The 15688-nt window shown below is 40.0% G+C and overlaps 1 protein-coding gene and 1 long non-coding RNA gene across 5 annotated transcripts in view; one reads left to right on the forward strand and one right to left on the reverse strand.

Annotated features, from left to right (window-relative positions):
- The window catches only part of ATP2B1 (ATPase plasma membrane Ca2+ transporting 1), a 65280-nt gene extending 64453 nt beyond the window's left edge, over positions 1-827 (reverse strand). Inside the window, exon 1 of one of the 3 annotated variants that reach the window (XM_062585125.1) lies at positions 809-827. The gene's annotated coding sequence lies outside the window, so the exon portion shown is untranslated. Of the gene's footprint in view, positions 1-255; positions 319-731; positions 766-808 lie in introns of those variants that run through there. The other 2 variants (XM_062585124.1, XM_062585115.1) reach the window with 2 other exon arrangements.
- A 579-nt stretch (positions 828-1406) lies between these two features.
- LOC134136389 (uncharacterized) overlaps positions 1407-15688 on the forward strand; it is a 45516-nt gene continuing 31234 nt past the window's right edge. Inside the window, exons 1-3 of one of the 2 annotated variants that reach the window (XR_009957493.1) lie at positions 1407-1524; positions 1756-1860; positions 4956-5146. This is a non-coding gene — a long non-coding RNA (uncharacterized LOC134136389). Of the gene's footprint in view, positions 1525-1563; positions 1861-4955; positions 5147-15688 lie in introns of those variants that run through there. The other variant, XR_009957492.1, reaches the window with a different exon arrangement.

Here is a 15688-nt window from a genome sequence, read left to right on the forward strand (position 1 = left end):
GCCCCGCGGCTGCTCAGCGGCGCGGCGCGGTCACGCGGGGGCCCCGCGCCGGCTGCCCTCAAGGTCACGCCGCGCCCGGCGCCCAGGTGCGCGCCCCCGGTGCGGCGCGGCGCGGCGGCGCAACCCCCACCTCCCTCTGCGCCTCGCCCCGGGGGGAACCGCGAGGCCCGGCGGCGCCGCCTGCACCTGCCCGCGCCCCCCGGGGCGGCGGGCGGGTGGCTGCGGGGAAGCGGCGGCGCCCCTCGGGCCGCTTACCTCGGCGCCGCCGCTGTGCAGCTGGGGACGGGGGGGGCGGGACGAGGCGCCCGGGAACCTGCCGCCGCCGCCCGCTCGCCGAGCGCACAAGGTCCCCGCGCCGCCCGCGGCCGCCCGGCCCCGCCGCGCCGCCCCCGCCCCGCGGCCGGGGAGGAGGCAGAGGGGGCGGCGGAGAAGGGGGAGCGGCGACCGAATTGGGGAGGGGAGCGGCGGGGAGGGGGCCGCGGGCGCAGGGAGAGCCGCGGGCGGAGGAGGAGGAGGAAGGGGGGGGGGGGCACGAAGCGCCCGCCCCGCCCCGCCCCCGCCGCCTCACCGGGCAGGAGCCGCGGCTCGCCCCGCCGCCTCACGGGCGCTCCCGCCGCCGCCGCTGCCCCCGCCCGCACCGCGCAGCCCCAGCCCCGCCGAGTAACCGCTACAGGCGCCGCAGGGCGGAGCGAGCCGCCGCCGCCGCCGCCACCTCCGCCGCGCTCACTCACTTGTTCGCTCCCCGCGGCGCCGCGCAGCCCCCTCCCCGCGCCGCGCCGCAACCGCCGGTGCCCGCCGCCCCCCTCACCGCCTGCGGCGCCCCGGCCACGTGACGGGGCCCCTCGCCCGGCGCGGGGAAGGGGGGTCCCGACGTGCGGCGTCTTCAATGGGGGCGGGGGAGGCGCCTCGGCTGGGCACGGCGCCGGCGGGGGGCGGGGGGCGGGGCCACGGCCGCCGCCCGCCCCCCGCCGCCGCCGCCACTGGCGGGCGGGCGGCTGACGCGCTTGTTTCCATGACGTCGGTGGGCAGGGCCACGGCGTTTGATGGAGCCCGGCGGGCTTCGGCGGGGGTCGGTGACTTTGCCACGAGCGGCTCCCGCGGGGGCGGGGCGCTGCGCCCCTCCCCGCCCGCGAAGCCCCGGGGCTCCGCGGCGGGGCCGGGGGCTGCCCCCGCGCTGGGGGGGGAGGGGCGGGGAGGGCGGCGGGAGGGGCCGCAGCGCCCCCGGGAGGGGGGGAGGGAGCGGAGGGGGCGGTACGCGGCGAGCCCCGGGGGGCGGGGCCATGCCGAGGGCGTCGGGCGTCGGGCGTGGCCGCGGGCGGGGGGCGGGGCTGCCCTAACGGTCCGCCGGGGCCGCCCGCGCGCGCGGGCGCGCGCGCCGCTCCCGCCGGCTGTTGGGTGGCCGTTGCTGGCGGCCGTTGCTGGCGGCCGTTGGCCGCCGCCGCGCTTCGGTTCGCTGCTGCGGAGCGGCCCGACCCAGCCCGTCAGTGTGTGGGCGGCGGGGAGTCCCGGCGTGCCCGCGGTGGGGTAGGTGTGGGTCGGCACTGCGACCTCCCCCTCTCGACCTCCCACCTCCCCCCGCAGTCTGTGCGATGCCGTCCCCTTCTCCGAGGGGCTGAGGGACGGCGTTAAGCCCCAGATCGGTGTCTGTGGAGACAGCGTTTTCTGAGGCGGGGGAGGGGGGAGCCAAACTCTTCCTCCCTGCCAGCTTTTTCATTGTTTATCAATAATAAAAATGAGAACCCCAGCGTTTTCTAGGTGAGGATCTCAATGCAATTGGGAAAATGAGGCAGGCATCACCGAGGCTTACCTCAGTCAGAGAGATGTCCCCTGTTAAATGAGACCGGCTGAGGTTCAGAGAAGGTAAAGGTTAAGTGGCAGAAGTGAGTGTGTTGCTGAGTGCTGTGGGGTGTGGGATCACCAGGTTTAGCGTCTGCAGTCTTACTTCCCTCTCTGGGGTCATGAGCAGCTTCTGCAAAGGAAGTGGAAGCATATAGAAGCTGCACATGTTCAGCACCTTCCTGCCCCAAGCCTGTGGGCTCTTAGGTTGGACAATGAAAAATTAACAGGGATGTCAACATCTGAGCCCAAGTGAGTGGTCAGGATACACTGGAAGTCAATAAAACATCTGGGAATGAGATTAGGGGGGAAAAAACCTTCAAGTCTTTTTCCAATGCAGTTGATGACTCCCTTCAATGAAAAATCCTCCTACATAAAACATATATAATTCTATACTCTCTTTGTTTTGTTTTAGAGTTCTGTTTTGACATACTATCAGCCTCTCTGTTAGCCATTTCACTAGAATGAATGTCCAGCTGTGCTACAGGCTGTCAAGTTCTTTTAACCTACCATAAATACCCTGTTTCTCCATTGTTAATGTTCAAATCCCACTGCTATTAGAGCCAATGCTGTAAAAGAAATGAAACAGAGAAGCTTGTGTGTCACTGTTGTTACAGATCTGAGATGTTACAGAGAGTAGGGAGTTAAAGCAACAGAATGAAGTCAGTACAAAACAGCCCACAAGGACTGGCAAATAAATAAATCATCCTAACTACCTTATTATCATGGGTTGCTTGAGCTTCATTGTCTCTTTCTTTCTTACCTGTATCCCTATTACATTTTTTTCTTTGTTCAAGTCAGGCAATCAAAAGAGGCTGTGAGCAGTAATTGGCTCCTGCCCGTTTTGGAAGCTGCTAAAAATACTACCTTACCTCTGCGTATCTGGAGGTCAATTGAAAAATCAAAATAGGTAGACAAATCCTGCAGACTAATCTACTGAGATTCTTTCTTGCATTTCTTCCCAGAAGGGGAATATAAAGCTATCTGAACACATATAAAACAAGAAATTCTCTTACATTCTACCTGCAGTTCGGCACCCTCATCCGCACTGATCACTGTAGGCTTCCTTAGGCACTTGAAAATTGCACTTCCAGCTTTCTAAGAGTGGCAGATGTGTTCTGCACAGTCCTGTCATATTTCCTACCTCTCAGGCAGACAAAATTAGCTTTGGTTAAGCTAAGAAGATGATGTGTTCAAGGCTTTGCAGTCTGGATGTGTGTCTGTACCTGCTTCATTTTGTCTTTGGGGAGGGTAGTTAGTCTGTGCTTGAGTTCTTCATCTATCAAATGGGATTTTTTTTCTATTTGCAGGAAGGAAGCAGGGGTAAAAGGGGTACACACCAAAATATTTTTGTGAGATACTATTATAGTAGAGCCTGTTAAGTGGATATGTTTTTCATGGGAAGGCACAAAATAGTTATTGTTTAGTGTTCTTACACTAATTTACCAGGACAACCTAAAAACATGCAGCACAAATTGAGTGAAGATAAGAAGGAAAAATTCCTTGTAGCTCTAGAAAATATTCTACGGATTCAAAACGCTTTTCAAATTAATCCTTTAGTTACAATATTCTTCACAGTTTTTGTGAAAAAGTAGGCATTCCTAATTCTAAAGGTTAGGACATCTAATTGAGTAACAGAAAACATTTCATGTAATTTAGGTCATCAATCATACAAACCAAACAAAAATAGAATGCACAAATGACTATTTCTGGAGACATCTCATTTAACTTTTGGGGAAACATTACTATTTCAGGAAAATTCAGTGTGGTTTGGAGACAATTTGGAAAGTCCAGATCTGACAAATCAATGACAATTGCTCTTATTCTGTGACCAACACTGTAATGACAGAAGTATCATACATTTTTACAGAGGCAGAAAATGTGTAGCAGAGAATTTGATATATTTACTATGAGGATTTTAGCATAAAGAGCATGAATTTGAGTATTTGGATCATTACAATATGTGGTCAACAGGGAGTAAGGTGGTCAAGGTCTGAGTGACCACCACACCATTCTGTATGAACTAGGGGCCTTTCGGCAAACTTGCATTATGGGCTTGACCCAAGAAGAGAAAACTAGGTCTTTTCCTAGTTTGTGCATGAATCAAAACTTACTAGATTTTGAAACTGGTTTCCTGACTATACTACAAGCGTTAATCCTGTTCAAATTGGACCAATATAGGAATAAGTGTAATCAAGGCTTTTTTTAAACTTCATGAAACTACAGAGCATGCAGAAAGTCTGAAAAGTTGTGAGAATTTTTGCATGCAAACATTACGAACCGAATAGCCAAAGATTTCACCAGTTTTGCATAGATAAACTTTTACGGACTAGCTATATATCTCTCGGTCAGCTTTTTCACTCCAGTACTACTCTGTTCACACCCACTCTTCACAGACCATTCTAGGCAAGAGTCCTGTTCCTCCTGTGCTCCTGGCAGGAGCTCTACAATTTTCTGCAATGCCATTAAGATTATGTCTTATGTGGCAATATCCTGTATCATAACAAATTCCTCAATATGCTGACTAAAAGACCAAACAATCTGGCTTTGCAAACAATTGACCTCTCTTTTTGTCTTGTAGGTGTCATGTTAGCCAGATCACTCTATCATCCACCTATTTGGTTTTACAATGCTCTTGTGAAACAAAGCAAACTCACCCAATTTATCCTGAAATCCAGTTTACCCCTCCCTTAGGAAAGAAGCTTATCCATAAACATCTACAGCTTTATCAGCTTGAAGTTCTTCTCTTGACTATTCAGGAACTCGGGATTTGTGTATCTTTCCATCTATGAATATATGTAATAGTCTAAAATATTTTAAGTTTTGTACTCATTTTCATTACTGTCACAAAACTTTTTTTTTCCTTTACTTTTTTCTTTCAATTTTATATTCTTTCACTGTAATAATACACAGTCAGGAGGGTGAGAAATAAAAAAGAAGTAAAATAAAGAAAGGAACAAGAGAAAGGAAGTTTTACCGAAAACTGATTTTTGGTAACAGAATGATTGTTATACAAATGACTTTTTTTTTCATATGTATCATATTTGAAATACACCTGAAAGTATACACTGGACTTTATCTGCTCACCAACTGTTTCTTTTTTTTCATATTCTTTTCAGGCGCTGCCACTGCACAGCATTATTACAGCCCCAGACCAGATAAAAGAGTACACAGATACTTCATGAACAATGGCACAAAGTCTACATTCAAAGAAAAAAAAATAGCAAAGCATGAAATCCTGGAACTTACAGAGAATCTGACCCTGTAAAGGACTTGGATCAGGCATGAGAGAGACGAGAAGAAGAGCAGGGTAGGATAACCATACTTTACACTGCTATAAAGAGCAGGAAATAACATGTTTGGGAGGCTTTTCAAGAGAAATAAATAAAATAAAAGCAAGTGCCAATGCAACGAGGCAGTACTACTATGTCTACCTCTTAAAAAGTGAGAAATATCTGGTGAATGAATGTGTGCTATTACTCTGCAAATAGTGTGCTAGTACACCCTAAAATGATATACTGTGAACACCCAGCTACTCCTACTCCAGTGACTTTTTCAGTGTGGCACTTCCCTATTTTTGGAGTGTTCCTCTTTTACTTTCTTCCCCCATGGTTGTTTAGCCTCGTTACTTCATGCCTGAATTCCAAAAAGATGGCAAGAGTCCCAAGAAAGGCTGTCCTGGAGGCAGTCAGGTCCAGTGCACTAAAAGGGCTTGTTCAAAATAATACTACTGTTACCCATCACCCAAGAAATCCTGTTAGCCATCATCCATGTCTGTGCTGGTCTCTGGTATATATATGTATTGTCAGGTAGCACAACTATCACCCCAAAATTTAAAATGTGGGAATGTCTACTATACTTACTAAAGTACAAAAGTGCTTTTGGGGAGGGTATGTAGAGTCTGGCAATGAAATGCAAAAGATTGATTTGTTTGGATTTCACTACTTGAGTGACTTCAGATGTGTTGCTTTTTGAGACTTCTTAGTGCTGCACTTCAGTGAAGAAGCTGGTGGTCTTAACTTGAAGAGCATATAGTCAGCTAATGTTAATTTGTGAAACTACATTGATTTCACCGATTTTGTGGGCCTATACCAATTCATGCTGACTGAAAATGTGGTTCATAAAATTTTATGTTGCAATACACTGCTCTGTGATCAACTTACAAATATTTTGTTCGTTTTTTTCTTTTCTCCTTTCCCCTTTCAAAAGATAAACCAATACAGATAACCAAGCTGTCTCTCTCTCTAAGGCCTGCGTCAACCTCACTGACCAGCCTGAATCACACTACTGATTCACAGAAATTAGTACTAACAAGACTAAATATAGCCCCCTCCCCTCTATCATCAGCGCTGGCTCTTTGTCTTGAATGGGACAATAAATTGTCTCTTACTGATGCTACCTCAAAGTCCTTTGGATAAGAAAATAGGTGATTCAGTTAAGACTTAGGTTCCTTCAGTAAATATCAGCATTTCTGCCCCTTGGCGATTGTTCAAGATGGTTTCAGAACATTTAAGAGTCATTAGAGCTAATAGCTCCCATTCTGAATTTCCTTCAAGGAAGAGTATCCGAAAAAAAATGCACTACCTTATTCCCACTTCCTTAATCAAGAATTAATCATTCCAGTGATAAACAATGATAGTAACATACTTGAATAAATTATTAGTCTTCCTTGTTGATCAGATGCAGTTCTAAATCATATTGGCTACTTTTAAGATATTAAAGCTATAACAAGAAAAAAATCCCAGCTACCTTATGTAGCATTTTTTAAATATTAATAACAACCTATTTTACATACACAGAGTTTAAAACTCTGGGCTCAGCTGTGCAAGCTTTATTCAGGAATAGTTTTTTGATTAGGAATTACAGATCTGAAGATTACTTATATCAAGATCTAAATTGTGTATCTATGGAAATGTATGGCTATGCAATCTATAGTGTTAAAATGTTAATATAAATTACTGTACACAGTAGTATAAAGTATATAAAAGGTATTACATAAAATGCTTACGTATATATAAATTCAAGCATGCTTAGAGTACTTAAGTATGGGTTATGGTCAATGAAAAGAAGTGTCAGCTGGAGAATTGTCTCTTATCATGTAATACTACAACTATAAATATTCAGATTAGTAAGAACAATCTTTTAAATACAATTTAGATTTTCCTGTAAGATTACTAGCTAATAAAAATGAGGAAAATTAAAAAAACTTCTTATGGTATCAACTATATTCCTATTATGTATTAGCAGGAGGGATCAATAGGATTTTCCTCTGCCTAAGTTCCCTCTTGTCAATTAGATAACATGGCAACTATGTATTGAACCAGTAGACTTTAAATATATTGTGTTGTGGACATATTTAGTAATAGGACTGCTGCAGGTTATTTTGAGGCTGTAACATATTATGCAGCAGTAAAGGCAGTTTGGTTTAGGAGAGAACTGGATTAAAACATAAAAAAACCCTTGTACGTAACAGTGGCCGAAACATTGACAATTTTATTATCTTTGTTTCTGACTGACTTTAATGAGAGTTGCACAGGCTTAGTAATTGCTAAAATTAACACCTATGTTTCTAAAAATACCTTGGGATTTCTTTAAAGGGATTTAAAAATTAATCTTCTGGACTTTTAGAACTACTCAGCTTTAGATATAGATATAAATCTTAAATATCTTCATATTTTGAGATTTTCCCTGTTTGGTGATAAAAAAGCCAGGTCTGTTTTGTTGTTACAGTTTCCAGAGTCTTTCAGTTTCAAGCTCTCAAACTCTAGCAGTGGCTTTCAAACTGGAGTCTCTTACGATAGGTTGCAAATAGTCTACCAGGATAACATAAAAGGCCCAGAGTTGATCCATGGGAATGTATTCAGTAGTATGTACTACTAAGCTTCTAATGTATGAAATTTCCTTGACTGCATATGTAGTGGTTTGTAAAAATTTTAAGGGCTGGTGATGATTTACTGTTCTGAACTATCTGCAGACCACTGTTCTAGCATATTTATGCCATCATGTGTGGCAGACTTGAATGAATCGCTAGAATCACCTCTCTTTGTCCTCTACTCTGGACTAAGAATAACACAGGAGAGGATTTTGTTTTATAAGGTAAATGGTACTAGGATCCTAATGTTCATACTTCTCTGTGGTGTGTGGGGAAGAGTGAAGAGTGGACACAAACAAGAATTGAGTCAGGCACAGTCAAAGCAGGGTGTTCGAGATGCTCTAGAGATCTTCTGTTAGGACTTTCCCATCCTTGTGCTGAAGGCTGAACCATACACATTCTACACCCTTCTTTGTTCTTTTGTATAACTCCTTTTGCCTCTTCTCTTTTATGTGCTCTCTCATTCACTTTTTCAGTTTAGCTTATTTTTTTCCTCAAGAACACCTTTCCCAAAATTCCTGCCAAATAAAACAGAAAGCAGGAACATCCCATGGAACTAATACATCAGATGATTAGCTTGCATTGTTTATGCTGTTAGTATGTGGTATTCCTCCTCTGCTCTCTGACAGTCTTGTCAGTAGGATGGGATTGTCTTGCCCTTATATAGGCATCTAAAATGGGCACATCTAAATTGATGCTAGTAACTCTAGGCTCCTTTTATAGTCAGTATTGAGAAACTGTTGCCTCCAGAAGGCAATATATCGTCCCAAGGTTAATCTCTAGGATGATTATCTAGTTGCCTATTTTTCTTCATTAAGTGAGGAGGGAAACAAGGATGAGTAGTTTAGTTTTAAATGTCTAACTCTTTGAAGGTTAAAAATGGGTAACTGAGGCAAACTTCTCTTTCAAACTGAACTGGACAGTATACACTAAGAAACCAAAAATAGGAAAGCACTAGATTAAGAGGGCCAGCTTTTAAAGCAATCCACTGCTAGGGATTTTTAATTAGTGCAAATGTTTTTCTAATTCACACTCTAATTTCTACTAATAGCGTTTAGTAATTAAAGCACTGAAACTTGAACTGAGGTGAATAGTTCTTGAATCACATGATCTTAAATAGCAACATGAATGAAGTATGTCAGATTCCAAGGGAACTATCTATAAGGAAAAGAATATTCACATTTAGAAGGCATTCAGTTCTGATTTGTGGCTTGAATTCCACTTTAGTAGTTAGTGGTCCTGGTTGACTCCGTTCAGACTAAAGTCTTACGAGATTATATACTTTTTTGCTAGACTGGTCAGGCAGGAAGAGTAAAGAGAGTGTGGATCCTATTCCGACTGTAGTGCATGGAGTTACTTAAGAGTAAGATTTGAGATGCAACATGGAATTGGCACAGTACTACCATAGCCTATTTTGTGGATGGTGAAAAGACTTTCACAAATAAGAATCAGTGACACAGAGACTTAAACTGTGACCCTTCTAATCACTATGTGTTTGTCTGCCTCTGGCCTTATGTGGTTCTATTTAATTCTAAGATGCTCTACATGAGTGCAGTGAAAATGTCCTAAGAATCGCCTTCAAAAATACAATGTATGTGTGTGTAAATAAATACATAAGTATACATACGTAAAAGGTGAATTGCTTTAAAAGGAAACTATAATAAAAAAATATGTACAGCTAAAACTCCAAACCAGTATTACACAAAATAATAAAACTTTTCAAATAATAAGCTAACAGTAAAATGTCTGTAAATTTTCTACTGGCATTAGAAAATCCAGCCTATTCCTTAAAATAAAATAGTCTTTTCCTTATTACTGTTTCTGCCTTCATACATAGCCCCATTAATTTTAATTTACTAAGAAGAGTAGCAGAAGTACCCATTTAAAAAAAAAAAAGTTAACAGTACCCTATCCAATAGTTTTATGTGGAAGCCATGAAAAACTTTGTTCTTTTTTTTTTTTCCAAAAATAAACCAGAACTCAAGTGGAAAACAATGGATGTAAAACCATAAGAAATGAAACCAGAAAAAGTTAGTTAAGCCCGCTGAAACCAGAAAACAGGCAGTGTTATAAAGAGAAGTTTTTTTTGTCTTTTCCTCTTTTCTAGATTAAACAGAAAACTACATGAAGTATTTATTTTGCAGACAAGTAAAACTAAGATAAATACCTCTCTTTAACATAGAATGCCAGCAAATAGAGCTACAACATTGCTCAATCCCATCTTGCAGCACTTTTGGTATGCAGGGTTGTTCATTGGTGAAAGACTATGGTAATATTGAGATAGATAAAAATGAAGGTAAGTTTTAGCCTTCCTTCAAAATTTTATGTGTGGGGGGAATATTTTTTTTAATAGCTTACTATAGTATTCATATTTTCTCCTATGTGTTTCACCTATTACTTTATTTTTGTTCTTGTAGTTTAGTACACAAAAGCAAATAAAGTGGTGTGAAGGGAAGCAGTGAATGTAATAAATATCTGTGTTAGATGAGAGTTTTTTATTGCTCTTTCTCAAGCTCAAAATAGAAACACAAATATAGATTAAGTTAAACTTGTGCATGCCTTTGGAGGATTAGGACATAAATTTCCTAAAGGAACTTATGAAAAGGAAATATATTGCTTGCATTGTATCAGGGAGCATCTCTATCAGCATATTCATTATTTTTCATTTTCAATATTAAAAAACATTTGCCAGAACTCCAGTTTGTTCTCTTGAAAATTTAATCGTGCATTTGTTTTTCATTGTTATGAGAGAAAGGAATGTTTGTTTGTTTTTTTTTCTTAATGTATTTCATCATTATTGCACTCCTGAAATACATCAAAGATGTATCTAATCCAAAGCATCATAGTGCATGTCATTTTCAGCTGAGTTACAAGAATCAGCAAATATTTCAAACAGAAATCACTGTGCAGATCCATTTTATTCCTTTGCTTAGCCTTCCCAGATTTTATTGGTGGCTATTGTGGAGAAAGGAAGAACTGCTTTGCTTAGTATTCACCTCTTTTAAGAAGTGGTAGGAAGGAGGATACAGAAAATGAGTTTAAGTCAGTCCTGGTTCCACACACCCCTACTCAGCTGCCACTGTGTATACATTGGCCTATCAAAATAGAAATACATTTATTAATGCTAGGAATAGGTCTTAAACATGTGCCTCTGAGTCATAGTATCTTAGATATTTAAACATGGAATGGTACAATTTTCCATCTCCTGCTTTTTAGGGCTGTCTTTAGAGTTACCATATCAATCTACAGGAATTAAAAATTAATTGTACAGAAAAATAAAAATAATTAATCATATAAAAAGCATACAGTTGTATTCCAATTCCTTTAATCTGTATTTTGAACCATCAATGAAATGCATAATTTCATTCATTCAATTGGGTATAATAAAACCAAAATTTATTTAAATTATATTTTAAATATTTTTTGGTGTTTAAATCAAGTATTTCATTTTTACACTATGGTCTATATAAACATTGATGAAATGGCCTGTTTCTTCTTGGCTTTAGTCATGAGTTATTTTCTGTTTTGTTTTGTTTTGTTTTGTTTTTAAACAGTGACTCATGAGTTTCTCTATACTTCTTATACAATACACTTCTTCCTTCCTGAAAAGGCCTGTTTGTTCTCTATTTTTGGCTTGCTTTTGCATTGTTATCTCTAGATTACATACATTTAGCTGATGACTGTAGGATCCATTTAATTAATACAGCTATTTCAGAATAGTTATTGTATTTTGCTATATGTTAAATGTCTTTAGTTTTTACTATTCTAATAATTTCTAATATTTCTACTATTCTAGTATTTCTAATGATATCTAGTATTCATTTTGTTCTTTTGCAATGTGCCTATAGTATGATATATACGATACATTATTATTTATCTCAAAACCCCAAAACATGTTTAGAATATAATTGAGTTTCGCTGAAGAACGGAAAGTGTCATATTACCAAACTCAAGCACAATAGTTAAAGTAGATATTTGTTTAAACTGAATAAGACATACTGAGGTTCATGAGAATTCAGTCAAGCTAAAATAATGTTCATGTACACTGATAAGAAAATATGGTAACTTTTTATTATAGTTAAAAAGAGGACACCTATCTAGTGAACTATCGATACAGCAACTTGTTAATTCACTAAATGCCAGGTAGTACCAGTTTAGTAGGTATAGAAATAAAGCACTATTTACCCAAAATAAGAATGGCAGAGTCGAGCCTTTAACAACCTAAAGAACAGCTTGGGGAAAGATAGCTGTATTTATTCTTTTGTTCTCTGGTACTTGCTTTCCTCCATAGTTAATATTTCTCCTAACAATGGGATTTATATTCCTTTTAGAAAAACATGTTAAAATGGGAGAAAATATGGATCAACAATATGTAAGATCATTTTGTACTCTAGTTTTTAAAACTAGCTTTCTTAGTAAGCTTTCTTGAGGTCCCTTCCAACCTTATTGATTCTATGATTCTATGATTCTAGTAAAGATTTACAATTCTTATTTTTAAAGATAAAACTTAATCTATGAACAGATATTAGTTATACTTTAGAACACTCCAAGTTTCATATATTATTCATTGAATTTCATTTTACAAGATAATAACAGGGACACGTTTTTATGAAAATAGTTTGATATAATATAATTGCTACTCCCTATTTAATGATAGTAATACCTTGCAGTCAAACAGTTTGCTTTATCCATACAAAAGGTTTCCGTGATATGTTATATCTTTTTTTTCTTTTGGACCACTGAATTGCTGCCACTTCTTAGGTAAAAATATTTGCATTTTCATCACACTCTTTTATCTTCTTATTTAATACACACTTCTATGTTTTCCCAAACTCTAGATGTTTGCTATTAGGCTTACAAGCTTCAAGACATTTGATTTGTTGGGTGATGGCCTTTGGAAAAGAAGAACACCAGAATTAAAAATAGCGTTCCCTTTAAGGATTTGAATGGGGAAATAAATAGTCTTTCATAGCCAGTGTAAATCTCTGAGGGTTATGCCTCTGTAGGATAGCTATGAGAGAGCTAAAAGGAGAATAAATCAAGTTTCTAAAAGTAAAATGAGAAACACATTTGTTGATTTTGTGAATGTAACAATATCTATGGTTATCTTTCTTTAATCATACCCAATTTATAAAATATGTTGCATGGTCTGTTACTACATATCACTTTTCAAGAATCCTTTCTGTAATATAGTGTCTAATCATCAAATCTGTAATCCTGCATCACTTATATAATAGTCTGAAAAGCTGTGCGGCAACTGAGTTTTTAAGTCACTATTACAATCTATCTGGCACAGAGAGACCTGTGTATATTTTGAATGTATTTTTCAGACACACTCTTTTCTGATTTATTGTTGTTGGCACTGCCTTATGCATAAAACACCTTTCTCTCAAGTGAATATTCTTTAATATTTTTGAGAGTATTTCCCTTAGAAGAGGGGATTCACATAAAATGGTAACGATAGCTATGATTAGCATCTCTTCAGAAAATGCTCATAAACTGTAGGAAACATGAAACTGAAATCCTTGCAGGAAATGCTTTCCAAAACATTATCTGACAGATTTTTTTTTATGCTATTGGGAAATTGGTGATAAGGAAGAATAAGGCCAGACCTAAAGCATAAAGCCCAAAATCTTAGAAATGTGAGTCAAATATCTGAGGCAAATGAGAGGAACAGTCCACATTTTGCTAGAACCTTGTCTTTACTGAAAACTTCCTCTGCTACAGGTCAGAAGGAAAACTTGCCTATATGTCTGTCTCATCATACCAGTTGGTTTATTTATGAATTCTTCACTCTTTACCTGTACCTATCCATATTCTTTGTTCTTCTGTAGCTGATAAGCAATATCATACTTGCAGAAGCACAGTTTACCTGCTCCAGCTTAAAATCCTGGATAATGGCTAAGCCATTTTCTTAACTAAGTTTTTTATACCTTTCATTCAGTTTTTACATAGCATGCTCCATATTACATCCAGCTTTGTAAGACAGCGCTTCAGCCAAATGGTCTTTATGAGTAAGGCAGAAACATTTTTTATTTTCTAGGGCAATTAATTAGACATCCACACTGTCACTCCCACACTTAAAATAATCCACATATGTTCAGTTATCATAGAAAAAGAATAAATGAAAGAAAAAAATGAAGGGAAAACTCATAACCACATCTCTGCAATGTTTTTTTTCAGACATCCAACTTTCTGTCAGCATACTGAGAATTCATTACCTCGTTATTATATGCTTAATTAATCAGCACACCTCATAATTTCCACACAAACAATAGTCTCCTTGCTTTTTATCGAATATTTAAGAAAGATAGAGCAAAAAAAGAAAATCTCATTCATGAGACTGTATTGCTTATATTAAATATAGAGCAGTTACTATTTACTTACAAAAGTCTACTTCCAATTAAAATAACACTTCTCAAGTTACTTGTTTTGTGATATATCGTCTCTGTTTCATTTCATTTATTGCTTCATTTCTTTGCTAATTTAGAAAAATCAATACTTTTTTAGTGATTTTACTAAACTGCCAAGATTTTAATATGTCTTACTGAAACACTTTTAGGTCACTTTCTAAATTAAGTGTCATCTGGTGATCTGTTGGGTGGCCTCAGGTAAAAAAAAAATCTGAAAGTATATCCGAACCATTCAAGCACTTTAAAATGCAAAATATTAACAACTTGCAGCTAGTGAGGTGTGGAAATATATCTGTTTATAGCTGATATATCCCTGATGTGATACAGTTGTTTACTCTGTGTAACAACTCTGTATTCTAAGAAATTTAAAATGTTCCTAGCCAAAACTATTACTCCTCACCCCAGCATTTCAAACGCACAAGACAGTCTCATTGCTCACTGTATACAGGGCATCAAGGCTCTACCATATAGGCATGAACATGCAGGGCTTCATAGCTAGTAAGAAACACACCCATCGCCTCTTTTATCCTAGTGCACACCAGCTTTTAGGATGCTTCCTATATAATTCAGGAGTTTTCCTCTCCCACCTATTGGAATAGTCTTAGGCAATTGTCAACATGCAGCATTTCAGTCTTGGTAAACAAAACCAGATTAGAGAGGAACAGGTACTAACTAGCCTTTATGTAAAGAACTGTTTAATATATCTTGTTAGTTCTGTGACTTTTCTGTCTTTAAGACTTTGCTTTTTATTTCTGCATTTTGTTGAATCTCAGAGTCTCTTTGTTTACTTAATTCAGTGTTGTCCCCACCCACTGCCAACTTGCTCACTTTTTAGTTCCAACTGGGTTATTCCCTATGCATTGGTTTAACAGAGGGAAAAAAAGCTTAGTTAGTGACACCTGCACATTTCTTAAGTGTCATCTCTATTTCTCTTCCTCTGTCAACATGACATGAAGACCTACAAAACCTCTCCTAAAATGTGAAACTTCATGGAAACTGATCCTTAGCAAATGGAAAGAGCTTCCCTTTTCTATTTGTCACTGTTCCTGGGCCTGCACATTTCTTTAAGGAGCTAAGCGGGTTCATAAGGGTCTATTGCTTTCCTATGGTGTATAGCACTTGTGGTCTTTCTGGAAGAGGATAGACAATCTGCAGCTCTTTTCCTGAGCTTGCTTTTCCTATACTTTCTTTTTTTTCTTTCAAGGAGATTGGAGAAGAGATTTGGAACTTAATAAGAGGTACTCAAAAGGAGAAGTCATCTCCCCTCCCATTCTTCTCCCTTCCTCCCCTTTTCCCCTTCCAGTTCCACAGAACCACTAGGAATTTCAGTGAGATATCTGAATTCACTGTAACTATATAACTAGACATTGAAAGAATTGTTCTTCTATATAAAGGTAAACAAGACAGGAGTTTAGTGGGGAAATTTCCATGGAAACAATGAAAAGTATTTCTCACCACAATTCACTAAAAATAACTTCAGAAATAACTTTACAGAATTGGACAATTTTTTATTGATAGCATGGCAGAAAAAGCCATTTTATTTTTCATCTGGAAGATAATGTGATGT

This window comes from Rhea pennata, chromosome 1, assembly GCF_028389875.1.
Source record: "Rhea pennata isolate bPtePen1 chromosome 1, bPtePen1.pri, whole genome shotgun sequence".
Classification (NCBI taxonomy): Eukaryota; Metazoa; Chordata; class Aves; order Rheiformes; family Rheidae; genus Rhea; species Rhea pennata.